The 13,726-nt window shown below is 45.7% G+C and overlaps 1 pseudogene; it reads left to right on the forward strand.

Annotated features, from left to right (window-relative positions):
- The first annotated feature begins 6,607 nt into the window (after positions 1–6,607).
- Positions 6,608–10,244, forward strand: LOC123067649 (uncharacterized; annotated as a pseudogene).
- The last annotated feature ends 3,482 nt before the right edge of the window (positions 10,245–13,726 follow it).

The following is a 13,726-nucleotide window of genomic DNA, read 5'->3' on the forward strand; positions in this document are numbered from 1 at the left end:
ACATGGGTAGCCAGAAGCACGCACTCACCCTCTTCCGGCTGGGGCTGCCACTCTTTCCCTGGAAGCCTCGCAGCTCCATGAGGGATCAGGCCCTCGTTGGCCATGTCGAGGAGATCCTTCTCCGTGATGGTCGACTGGATCCAATCTCCCTGGACCCAGCCTTTCGGCAGGCAAGATCTAGACGAAGACCCGCCACAACTGGTGGATCTCCCCTTCACCTTCTCCGTCGCCGACGCCTTCTTCGCGCGTTCCAACGCTGCCGTCTTCTCCTTAACCATGGCTGCCGGCGGGACGCGCGAGGAGAAGTTGTGCGGAGGCGAGAGTGAGCGCGTTGGGCGGAGACGAAGGGAACAGAGGGAGAATGCTGAGGCACTGTTCAAAAAACCCTCGCCGGGCGCATTTATAAGATCCCTTCCGAGTGGATGACAGGTGGTCCCGGTCGATCTAATCATATCCTGAACAGTTACGTGGACGCGATACGTGGCGAAAAAAGTGGCGCGGGGATCGAGGCATCTATGCCCTGTCCTGTCCGAACACCGCGGTCCGCCCCGCTTCGCGCGCTTCCCCAAATTTCACATCCCGCGGAATCCGCGAACGGCAGACCGGTCTGCCAAACGCGGGATTTCCTGCGACCCGTCGCTCAGAAATCGGCGAAGTCCAAAAGATCACTCGACGAAGGAAAAGAATGGATCGAGTCGACTGAAGAAAAGTTGCTCACTATCAACAAAGAGATTTTCTTTTCAAAATAACGCACGACCAGTATGCGAAGGCTAATCGGAAACAACATCAACTCCTTCATCACTCGAGCCTCAATCCATTCGGGGGCTAATGATGGAGTCATGTACCTAGGGTAGGGTCACAGACCTGGTCTAAGTACCCTGCCCAAGGACACCCTTAGAAGAGATCACCTTCCAGTCGACCTACGAGGGACTCACTCGACTAGCTTGAAGGACTCGACCACGAAGACTCACTCGACCATCAGAAGGTCAAGAGGCACTCTGCACTGCAACGGTCTGTAATTAAGTAGACTTTATGATAGTAAAGACACTTTATGTGGGGCGTTACCAGTAACGCCCCAGACTTAATGTACCTTAAACCCTTCATTACGTGGGTTTGCTAGGGTCCTGGCGCACTCTATATAAGCCACCCCCCTCCACGGGCAGAAGGGTTCGGCACCCTGTAATCCATATACACATAATCCACTCGACCGCCTCCGGGCTCCGAGACGTAGGGCTTTTACTTCCTCCGAGAAGGGCCTGAACTCGTACATCTCTTGTGCTTACAACCTCTCCATAGCTAGGACCTCGCCCTCTCCATACCTACCCCCCACTCTACTGTCAGACTTAGATCCACGACAGCCACCTTACCAAAGCCAACCACCTGACCATTTGAGTTATCACCGAAAGTGACATACTTTCAAGGGCAGTTGTTTTCAGCAAGCTCACGAAACATATCCTTGTCTCCGGTCATGTGATCGGTACATCCACTATCAAGAACCCATTCCTTTCCTCCAGCCATGTAGCCGCGAAGATTAGCCATAAGACCAAAGTGTCTCATAGACTCATCGAGATCAAAGTCACCATCCTCATCCTCATCATAGTATCCATGTTCAACATCGTCTTGTGATTGATCATTTCCTAGAGAGAGTGATTCATTAGATATATGATCATCACAATGTTCATCTTTATGAATTCTAATGACTTCGGAGATGATATTACTAATGATTCCAACATCTCCTTTGGCACACATAAGGTTACGAAGCTCAAATAAACAATCACCAAATTTAGGATCATTGGAATTCATTTTACTCAAGACAATTGACTTATGGAGAATCTCAACTAGATTTTTCAAGGAATAATTTGGAAATCTTTCCTCAAGAAATCTCCATATGGTGTAAGCACAGTCAAGAGTAGGCAAGCATGTAATCAAATTTTTAGGCAATCCTCTAGTGATAAGATTTATAGTTCTAAGATTGCGAATCATGTCAAGATCCACATTCGGAGTGGGATGCAAAGGATCACTAGGGGCATACAAGGGCTAGTAATGTACTTGTTCAAGTGATATTCATTGAAAATCGCAAGCATCTCATTTTTCCACTCATGAAAGAACTCTACGTCAAGTATGGGGTACTCTATCTCTAAGACTCCCCAATGTAGACTCATCCATCTTACTCCAATGGTGATTAAACCAAAGCAATGGAGACCAATGCTCTGATACCAATTGAAAGGATCGAGAAGAGGGGTCTAGAGGGGGTGAATAGACACTTAACAAAGAAAAGTAGTAGTTTTTATAATTTCTTTAAGTTAAGGTGGAGTTTTAGCACAAGTTTAAACATTCACAATACATTTGAAGCAAGCTTGGCAAGAGTATATGAGCAGCGGAAAGTAAAGCATGCAAGTTGCAAGAAAGTAAATGGATGGGATTGGAGTGTGCAAACACAATTGGAGACACGAAGATTTTTTCTGTGGTTCTTATAGGTGGTGCTATCATACATCCACGTTGATGGAGACTTCAACCCACGAAGGGTAACGGTTGCGCGAGTACACGAAGGGCTCCACCCAAGAAGGGTCCACGAAGAAGCAACCTTGTCTATCCCACCATGGCCATCACTCACGAAGGACTTGCCTCACTAGGGTAGGTGATCTCCTTGCCCGTACAAACTCCTTGGTTCAACTCCATAATCTTGACGGAGGCTCCCAAGTGACACCTACCAATCTAGGAGACACCACTCTCCAAAAGGTAATAGATGGTGTGTTGATGATGAACTCCTTGCTCTTGTGCTTCAAATGATAGTCTCCCCAACACTCAACTCTCTCTCACATATTTGGATATGGTGGAAAGATGATTTGAGTGGAAAGCAACTGGGGGAAGGCTAGAGAACAAGATTCTTGTGTTTGGATTGGAATATCTTGGTCTCAACACATGAGTAGGTGGTTCTCTCTCAGAAAATGTATATTGGAAGTGTAGGCATGTTCTGATGGCTTTATCCATGAATGAAGAGTGGGTGGAGGGGTATATATAGCCTCCACACCAAATATAGTCGTTACACACAATTTACCAAACTCGCTGGGACCGAATCGAGAAACTCGGTCAGACCGATATGGTTCAAAATGTGAACGTTAGAATTTCCGGTGGGACTGACATGATCAACTCGGTGGGACCAATGTGCTAGGGTTAGGGTAAAACCTCAACTCGGTTCGACCGATTACACAAACTCGGTGAGACCGATTTTGGTAATAAGTGAAACAGAGAATTGGTCAATCAAACTCGGTGGGACCGACTGCATATCTCGGTGGGACCGAAATAACTGCAGTAGGAAATAGAGAGTTTGCATGCCCATCTTGGTGAGACCGAGATCCCATCGGTGAGTCCAAACTGATTAGGGTTTCTGGCAGTGGTTATGTCAAGTGAACTCGGTGGCGCCAGATAGATCAAATCGGTGGGGCCGAGTTTGACTTTATGTTTGGGACATATGTGGATATGAGAAAGTGGTTGAGGGTTTTGGAGCATATCACTAAGCACTTTGAGCAAGCAAGCCATTAAGCAACACCTCATCCCCTTTTAATAGTACTGGATTTCCTATGGACTCAATGTGATCTTGGATCACTAAGATGAAACTGTAGAGTCTTGAGCTTTGAGCTTTTGCCAATCTTCTGTCCTTAGCATCTTTAAGGGGTTCCACATCCTCTTGTCCAAGCCACTCCAATATTGAACTCATCTGAAATATACTAGATAAAAATATTAGTCTAACAAGAGATATTTTGACATTAATTACCAAAATCACTAAGGGAGCACTTGTGCTTTCACTTACCTCCCCTCGTCTTCGAGGGAAATATCTTAGTCTTGGTATCCTTCAGATTCTTCATAGTGATAAATTGATAATAATCCCAAGTGACTCAACAAATATAGCTATGCTCCCCGGCAATGGCGCTAGAAAAAGGTCTTGATAACCCACAAGTACAGGGGATCGCAATAGTTTTCGAGGGTGGAGTATTAACCCCAAATTTATTAATTCGACACAAGGGGAGCCAAAGAATATTTGCAAGTATTAGCAGCTGAGTTCTCAATTCAACCACACCTGGAGATTGATTATCTGCAGCAAAGTGATTAGTAGCAAAGTAGTATGGTAGTTTTGATAGCAGTAGTAATTTGCAAGTATTAGCAGCTGAGTTGTCAATTCAACCACACCTGGAGATTAATTATCTGCAGCAAAGTGATTAGTAGCAAAGTGGTATGGTAGTTTTGATAGCAGTAGTAACAGTAACAATAACGGTAACAATGATAGCAATGATTTTGTAGCAAGTGTAACAGTAGCAGCAACAGTAGTAACCTAGCAAGAACAATATATGGAAAATTCGTAGGCATTGGATCGGTGAATTTGTTGTATGATATTCATCATATAACAGTCATAACCTAGGGCGATACGGCACTAGCTCCAGTTCATAAATATAATGTAGACATGTATTCCGTAAATAGTCATACATTCTTATGGAAAGAACTTGCATGACATCTTTTTTCCCACCCTCCCGTGGTAGCAGGGTCCATGTGGAAACTAAGTGATATTAAGGCCTCCTTTTAGTAGAGAACCGGAACAAACATTAACACATAGTGAATACATGAACTCCTCAAACTACTGTCATCACCGGAAAGTATCCCGACTTCTGTCACTCCAGGTTTTACGGATCATAACACGTAATAGGTGACTATAACTTGCAAGACGGATCTAGACCATAGATATAATGGTGATAACATAAACGATTCAGATCTGAAATCATGGCACCTGGGCCCAAAGTGATAAGCATTAAGCATGGCAAAGTCATACCAACATCAATCTCAAAACATAATGGATACTAGGGATCAAGCCCTAACAAAACTAACTTGATTACATGATGAATCTCATCCAACTCCTCACCGACCAGCGAGCCTACGAAGGAATTACTCACTCCCGGGCGGGAGCATCATGGAATTGGCGATGTAAAAGGTTTGGTGATGACGAAGATAAAAAATCCCCCTCTCCGGAGCCCAAAACGGACTCCAGATCTGGCCTCCCGATGAAGAATGCTCCGTCTCATGAAACGCGGTAATTCTTTCTCTCTGGTTTTTTCTCCGAAAATGTGAATTTATAGCGTCGGAGATAGGGTCAGCGGGGCCACCAGGTGGGGACAACCCACCTGGGCGCGCCAGGAGGGGAGCGCCCTGGTGGGTTGTGCCCACCCTGGGGCCCCCCTCTAGTGGTTCTTGGCTCCAATAATTCTCTTTTATTATATAAAAAATCCTTTCAAAGTTTCGTTCCAATCAGAGAACTTTTATTTCTGCATAAAAAACAACACCATGGTAGTTCTGCTGAAAACAGCGTCAGTCCGAGTTAGTTTCAAATCATGCAAATTAGAGTCCAAAACAAGAGGAAAAGCGTTAGGAAAAGTAGATACGACAGAGACGTATCAGTATACTCTGCTTCATCTACCGAGTTTATCTTCATCTTCATCTACCTCATTCCTTCAAGATGTCATGGATCAACTTCAACTTCTCTTTGTTCTTCTCCTCTCCAATGCCTTCAACTGAACAGCAACCTGAACCTTGAGCTCATCCCTGGGTTTTTTGAGATTATCATGTCTCTTCTTGAGATCAGACATGTGAAGATTCAGCTGCACACTCTCTCCAGTGACTTTTTTCACAGTCTTGGTGAGCTCATCAACCCGAACCTTTAAAATTGTTGTTGCCGTCACTTAGCTTTTCCTTCGCTTTCAAATGATTCATCTTCAGGTTCCTAATGAGACTGCCTTGAGCTTCTATCAGGTTCATCAACACTGCATACTTCTCTTGCAGCGTCAAGTTCTCTGCCTCTTTCTTCTCCATCTCAGTCTTCATGCCAGCCACAGTTGATGCACTGGTAACCTCAACTCTCTTCTCCTTAGCCTGCACATAGCTGAAATAACAGGGTATTGAAAAGTTGATGAACATCTTCAACTAGTTTGTCATAGTTGGCATCTAGATTCCTTTTTTCTTCTTTAAGGTGGTGCATAGTAAGTGAATAATCCAGATTATCCTTCCTCCTAGCAGTCTTTCTGTCTTCAAACATTTTTCAAAGCTTCAACAATGCATTTTGCATTGTGGGAGGCCACTCTGGGTCAACCCACCCAAGAAAACTACAATTCTGACCTTCCTACAATATAGCAACACTTATATTGTTACTCTCTGAAAAATTCCAATTATAAAAGGGCATTTAAAAAAAATGCAACTAACAGCATAACAACTATACAACCTATGCATGTGGCCAACTAAACAATGTTAATTCTACTGCAACCTAAGATCTAGGACAAATTGTCATGCAATACAAAATAAAGACAAGTAGCTGTGCAACACTCAACTTTGAGCTTCTAGTATTAAATAATCACCATTTGCCTCAATTAAACAATGAGCATCTCCACTGCTAACTAAGATGCCGGTCGGTCAGATACATGGTCAATACGTGCTTATACGGTTGTCAGACCGTTTTGCAACATTCAAACTTAAAATTGGTACTGAACTGCAAACAAAATGACTACTGTTACTAATTCATTAGCGAAGCGTGGTATTTTCTTGCAATTAACTCCTACGAGCGGAGAAGATGAAGGAGTCGCACCGGCAAGGCCGCGGCCGCCGTGGCTCGCAGCTCGGCGACGATGACTTGCCTTCGTCTGCCTACGACACGCCGCCGCGCCGCCAGGAGGACTCGGACGGTGACGATTCCGACGAAGCAACAGCAGAAGACGAACGCGACGGAGGCGCGGAAGAAGGCGACCGCCTGGGCCAGTGGCAGGTCGGCTCCATGCCTTCCAAGTTCCACCTGAACCAGCTTTCCGTGCAGGTAACTTCGCTAGCTTCCATCGTATCTTGGATCTGTGAAGGTCTCCGTGCTCACAACCTGTTCGACGAAATGACGATGTGTTGTGCTTTTGTGGCCAGTCGCCAAAAGGGGACATCAGCTACCCTGCTGTCAATTTCGCTAACTCTTTGGCCGCAGTGTGTATCTATTACTGAGGATCTGAGGAGTCCCATTAACTCGAAACGATGAACACTTTGACACATATAACTAGGAACTGTAATACTAAAATGCTTACTCTTTGGAGTAATTTGGTCAGTATTCAGTGGTGTTCAACATCAGAGATGTTATTATTTAGCTTCAGAGTATAAGTGCATGAGTTGCTCGTAATCTTTCTTTTTTCCTGTTGGCAGTACTGAGTGGCTTCGCACTGATACGAGACGAACAGCAGTGGGCTTAGACTTTGACCGTGAGTCACTTGAGTGGTGTCTTGAGAACAACCTGAGCAAGATTGGAGCTGATGGGTATTTGAGGTTGTTGCTTTTTGATGGAAATATTCTGCAGCCAAATGAATCTCGCCTTGTCAAGCAAAAGATCAGTGATCTCGTGCAAGGTCTAAATTTTACCAGTGATGATGGCTCTACTGAAACGAACAGCTGCGAGCAGTCAGATTCTTCATTTACGAAATGTGAAGCCAATTCGACCATGTCAGATGCAATTTTGCCTGGAAGAGACATAATTTGTGCATTCAACTACAGTTGTTGTTGCCTTCACAAGAGAAAGGACTTGGTTTTGTATTTCAGGCATGCTTTCAATGCACTTTCTGAAAGAGGCGGTACATTTGTAATGGATGTATATGGTGGCACGTCATCTGAATGCAAGCTTCGTTTCCAGAGGAGATTCCCCAGCTTCACTGTGAGTAGATTTATAGCATTGCTTAATCATTGCAGCACATCGAGGCCTTTCTTCTAAAGTACCAGTTAGAAACATACTAGGCATACTGTCATAAGATTAGTATGTTTTAGGGTGAGGTTGCATTTTTTTATTGGTAAATGATGCAGTATTTGTAAGAAGAATTTACAGCATGCTAACAAATCATTTTTATTGGTAAATGATGCAATATGTAAAATTAGAAATATGTGGCGGTTGTTGTCTGCGACATGAAAGATGTTGAATTTTGTATCTCGCTTCCTGAGCAATTTAGCTACAGATTTTATTTGACTTACTGGTGCATCATCATGTAGTTAGCTAAAGTTAAGACAGCTTGAACTAGCAAGTCAGTAAGTTATACTACTCCCTCCGTTCCTAAATACTTGTCTTTCTAGGCATTTCAACAATTGACTACATACGGAGCAAAGTGAGCGAATCTACACTCTAAAATATGTCTACATACATCCGTATGTAGTAGTCATTTGAAATGTCTAGAAAGACAAATATTTAGGAACGGAGGGAGTATTTGTTATGGGTTGCATGGCAAATATATGTGTTACACTAAGTTTCTTTCATAAATAACACACTTGATGGATTTGATGAAGTTAGCTTGGATATGATGTTTCAGTACACAAAGATTGTAATATCTCCAATATATTGTATTGACAGAGCTTCCTTTACACTCATCGTTCATATAATTTCTACCCTTGTATAGTCTGCAAGTTGATATGAACTGGAACATGCAGGAGCTTTATTAGTGAGAGCTCATAATCTTCTGGCATAAAATATTTAATGTAGAATTCTTCTTCTTATATACAACTATGCCTACAGTATTTCTGGGAGCAAGAAGAGTTTGACATCATAACTCGTGAAACAAGGATCAGCCTCCACTTTCAAGTTGGAAAGAAGCAAATGATACGGCATGCTTTCACGTACCATTGGCGCCTGTAAGTTTTGCTTATACATTACTTAGCAAGGCCTTAGGTTCAGACTTATCGCTTGTTTTCCCATTCACCGATCGAACAGTTCTGGAAAACCTGCAAGGTTGCTAGTCTTCCAATACAAATAATTAGTATAAAAAATTAGGCAAACTGTCATGGTCTTTTGGGCCTTCTCTCAGGGTGGATTGGATCTACGGCGGTATTGACTAGGATGGTTGATGGGAGGGTGACCAACGCCACTGAGGGAGAAGAAACCTACACGCGTTATAGATAGGGGGTAGTAGGGTAGAGAGACAGAGAGAGATGTTTTCTGTTGAATAAACCCCATATGCCTGGCGTCATTATATAGGCTAGGCTCTAACCATTGAAACATAAACTGCAAGGGAGCACATCTTATCTGATGGGAAATAATAAACTGAATCTAAAGTAACCAAAACATATCCTGAAACTCGAGATAGATGCTTATCTTTAAACTTGATCTGCTGCAATGCCTCCAGATCCTTCCATGGCGTCAATAGGCCTGGGCCTCTTGTGGTAGCCTGGTAGGTTCCAACACTGAGCTGTCATACTTTGATGCTGCTGCCATCTGCGATTGTTACTCAGAAAACGAAAACCTGCTTCAAGGTGGAATATGTTTTCAGTTATGGGGCGTTTTTCAGTTATGGTCAGTGGTGCACTTGTGCATCGCTACCAAAGCTTCCTTGCCACACTATTGGTTTCTGGAAAATATGCATGTGAATGGCAAGACAATGTTGTTGATCCAGATGGACGGAGAGTGTCTTCGAAAGAGCACTGCTACACAGAGGACGCTTGTCCAGCCGAAACTTGCACGACATGCCCATCGCACCATCCATGGGCAAATCTAGACAGCAGCGTGCGGTGGGATTAGCTGTAGTGCATTGTCGTTCAGCAAAGGGTCGTCCGTGAAGTACTTCCGTCTTTGAAATCGCAATTCATGTCGCTCTTTTGCAGGTGGTCGATACCGGAAATCAAGGACTGCCTGGAGGAAGCAGGATTTAAGTCCATCCACGTCTGGTTCAGGGAGATGCCAGACACCAAATCAAGCGGAAACGCCAGGGAGTACACTGCCGACCGCGACGTGAAGTACGAGGAGCTCCAGCGTTTCAACCAGGCAGACCTTGGAACGCGTACATAGTCGGGGTAGCAAACATGTAGCAGATGAAGCGATCCTTGCTGCCTCCTGTTACGAAAATTGGGTGGAAAGTTGGAAACCTGACAATTTTCCCTTCCAACACCGGAGGTTTTGCCTAATGTGCACATGCTCACCCACGCCCTATTGACACGACGCCGCATCGCATTGCAGCCTCAAGTATCCAAAGGATGTTTGCGATGACAGTTCTAAACTACTTTCTGTAATAAAACCATCCCTTTCAGTCTCTCGCCATTTGCGGAAAACCGATTGTGATTCGGTACGGCGAGGCTTCTTGAATTTGTGGAGTTGCACTAGGCGGCGCTTCACCAGGTCGAGCTCTCCCCGCTCTGGTGCTCCCGTCCAGAGGGAGGCAAGACTTGTAGCAGTCGCCGTTTCAAGAGAGCAGAGCCGCAGAACCATTGGTAAGTCTCCATCAATCTTCAGAGTTCCCTTGGTCGGATGGCTTGGTCGTCTTGGTCACCTCTCTACCTCAACTTTCTGTCCCTCTCTCCAAATGGAGCTTTCTGCTGTGAGACACCCCGCCCTATTGGGTCTCGTCTAGGTATCATCCACCGCTTCTCTTGTTTGCATCACGGTGTGGCGTGACTTTGACAGAAGCGGCATTTGTATCATCGCTCTGTCCTTGTCTCGTGGTCAAGTACCTCAGGTCCCATTCCAGATTTGTATTATCGCAGTAACAGCTCAGCCCGGTTAAACTTTGAAGCTGTGGGACACCTTTCTCTTTGTACAGCTTTCGTGCGCAGCTGCGGCGAAGGTTCCGATCGATTTTCCGGATCAAATCCTGGGCGGCTCAAAAGCGCTTATTCACGGTGCTATCTCGCTCGCCATCATGGATTCCACCTAGGCTAGAGCACGCACTGCAAAGATCGCTCCGTCGCCTTTGTATCAATTCAGCGGCGTACGCAAAGGAGTCCACATGGTCTCCGTCGTGCCAATGATACAGGTTCAAAGTGCGGCGAGTGAGGACCGAGAGCGACGTACACCTGATCTACCCCATGCACTCATCGGTTTGCTTGAGATCTACTCCTAGTGGAGGAAACAGGAGCAGAGAAACGACCGGCGACGGCGCGATCGGGGACTGGGAACGAACGACTGGAGTGGAGTGGAGTGGAGTGGCCAGTGGGTTTATCGGTTCGGCCAGTGCTGAGCGACCCCTGTTTCCACCAACGCAAAGCTGGCTGGTAAATTAGGACGTGTGTTTAGATCGTCACGCAGAAAAAAAACGACATGTCCATTGTTGATCGCAGCAAGAAGCAGTGTCGCATGGCGGCCTGTATTGCGTTGCATGCCTGACTGACAACGATGTCTGCTGCCTGCTACGTCGATTGAGGAAAAGGAGCGCACATGGAGACGAAAGGATTCGATGCGCTTCCCTCGGACTCAGACCATCAAAACGGCGTGTGTGTATGTGTGGTGTGGTCTCGCTTTATTCTGTTGTCGCTTCGATCGCGCGGGCGACTGAATCGATAGGGAGACAACGTACAGACCGTTGCCAACTGCCCATCTTGCTTTTCTGCCCCTTGTCCAGTGGAATTTGTCAATTTTGCCCCATCCGAGTGGCAACCAAAATTGTGTGGTAGTAGGCTGAACAGAGATGACTAGTTTGTGATGTGTTTGGTAGACTGCATTCCCCAGCTACGCGTCGTGTCTGGTAGGCTGCATGCCCCCAGCCACGCCCGCGCCGAATCAAATCAGTCTATTTGGTTGCCTGGACTGCATCTGTTTTCCGGCCTGCACGAATCTCAAAGCAACTCTGGGCCTGCATCCGGAAGAACGGCCGAATGGGTCGTTTTTCGTGAGCCACCTGTGGCGAGCGACTACACGTGTGTGGAAGCGCGGGAGACGACGAGACGTCTCATAACTCCCTACACTCTCTCCAGTCACCTCTTACGACAGTTCACACACACTCGCTATCTCTCCCCTCACCACCCCGTCGGTGTCTTCGATGGCAGACCCATTGTCGCGTCGTGTCTCCCCCCACCCCACTCCCATCATCACCGGTAGCACCCCATCCAGGAGCGGTGGATTGCCGGCCTTCCCTCTTCCGTTCGGGATCTCGCCGCAGCTCTCCGGGCGTCGTCCCCTTTCTGCAGGGTGCCGCCACCACGGGCCAATGCAGCACCGTCGCCGCGTGCTTCGGCTCCGCCATCGGTGCCGGACCTCCTCGTCTTGGGCTCGATGATAGTCCCCATCGCCTGTGACTTTGGCCGGCTCGGCTTAAGGGGATATTTTTACCCCATTCGAGGGTTTTCTCCCCTGCGTCCGGCGCAAGGGGGTGGGAGCTCGAGGATGGCGTGCGACGAGGACCACAGCCACGACCCTCGGAATGGCCAACTCATCTTTGGCGGTGGTGACACCCCTGTTCCTGCTAGGGTTTTCTCCACGGCCCGCATATGCTCCACTGGCACCCGCTCCAATAAGCAAAGATTTGTCCCCCTTGTAGATGAGTTCCTAGTTAGGGTTCTTAGCGTACTTCGAGTAATGGTTAGTAGGGCAATGTTAGATTTAATTGCTCGCAGTGGATTGGATTGTATTCGATCCGATCGGATTTGGTATGAATCTAGTACATTTGGGTTGAATAAGACAAACGGAAGTTTTGCTACTGCTTAGATGAGAATGTCGTTGCCTTAGTCATGCTAGATTGGTGCATTTGTCGCCGCTCCTACCACATTATTACTGCCTAGGGTAGATTGGTTTGTTCGTGTCACATTGATACTGCCTACAATGCTTCTGCTTAGTGTGTTCTTGCTTTTTGGTGTTGTTCTTCGCATGATCTTGTTGTATAGTGTGTATGTTGCCACATTGATACTACCTAGGCTACATCATTGCATGATCAGCATATGACGATGCATGTGCATGCTAGTAGGACACACCTGAATGCCAAAAATATTGTAGGACAAAGCCAGGCATGTGCATTTGACAACTGACATGATCTAATGGTACCATTGATCATTGGCATTTGCACTTCTACAATGTTATGATCTTATCATAGCACGACTCAAATGCAAGTGCCACTAATCAGCAACAGTTGCAAATGATCACTGCCAATGATCATCACTACTTTGCTAGTTGTCGTCCACTTTACTCACAATATAATGAAGACGGGGTTGGGACATAGCCAGCGGAGCAGTGCAGGTCATCGTCGGCGTCGAGGCTGCTGAGGAACCTCATCCCAGTTGAAAATATGCCTTAGATACAATAATATTGTATTATTATACTTTCATTTTCATAATTAAGAGTTCGTATTTCATGCCATAACTGTTGTGATTCTGGAATGCGTGATTCAGTGGAAAACTCACATGCACATGTGGAATGATAAACGGTAAAGAATAGGTTCCTAGTGTTGCCTCTAGGATTGGCTCAAGTGTTGTTGGTGATCATGTTTTCCGGATATTAGAATATCGTTAAGTGTAATGATAGTCCAAAAACAACATTAAGAGTATGACATTAGAAGGACGATCGTATTGAATCAACCCAAACTTGTTTGTTATACTTTGAGATAATATCGTCTGAAATCAATTGTTATAAGACGGAGTGTGAACATGTGTTTTAGTTCCCCAGACTATGAGAGTATCATAGTCACTTCCTACCATATGATGAACTTTGGGGTTGCTCAAACATCATTTGTAACACGGTGATCATAACGACAACTTACAAGTTCATCAAAAAGTTTGACACGAGACTAGATAGCTCGAGAGTGGGATTTGCTCCTCCGATGATGGAGAGATATTCTTAGGGCCCTCGTGGTGTGATGGCATCCATCATCATCTGGCCAGATACAGGTGACTACATCACGGAGATGCCGGAACACTTCAACGAGAAAGAAGATTAAAACTGGCAACAATATAGTGAGCATGTGTATGAGTCAGGAGGATACCG

The sequence above is a fragment of the Triticum aestivum genome, chromosome 3B (genome assembly GCF_018294505.1).
Source record: "Triticum aestivum cultivar Chinese Spring chromosome 3B, IWGSC CS RefSeq v2.1, whole genome shotgun sequence".
In the NCBI taxonomy this organism is placed as follows: domain Eukaryota; kingdom Viridiplantae; phylum Streptophyta; class Magnoliopsida; order Poales; family Poaceae; genus Triticum; species Triticum aestivum.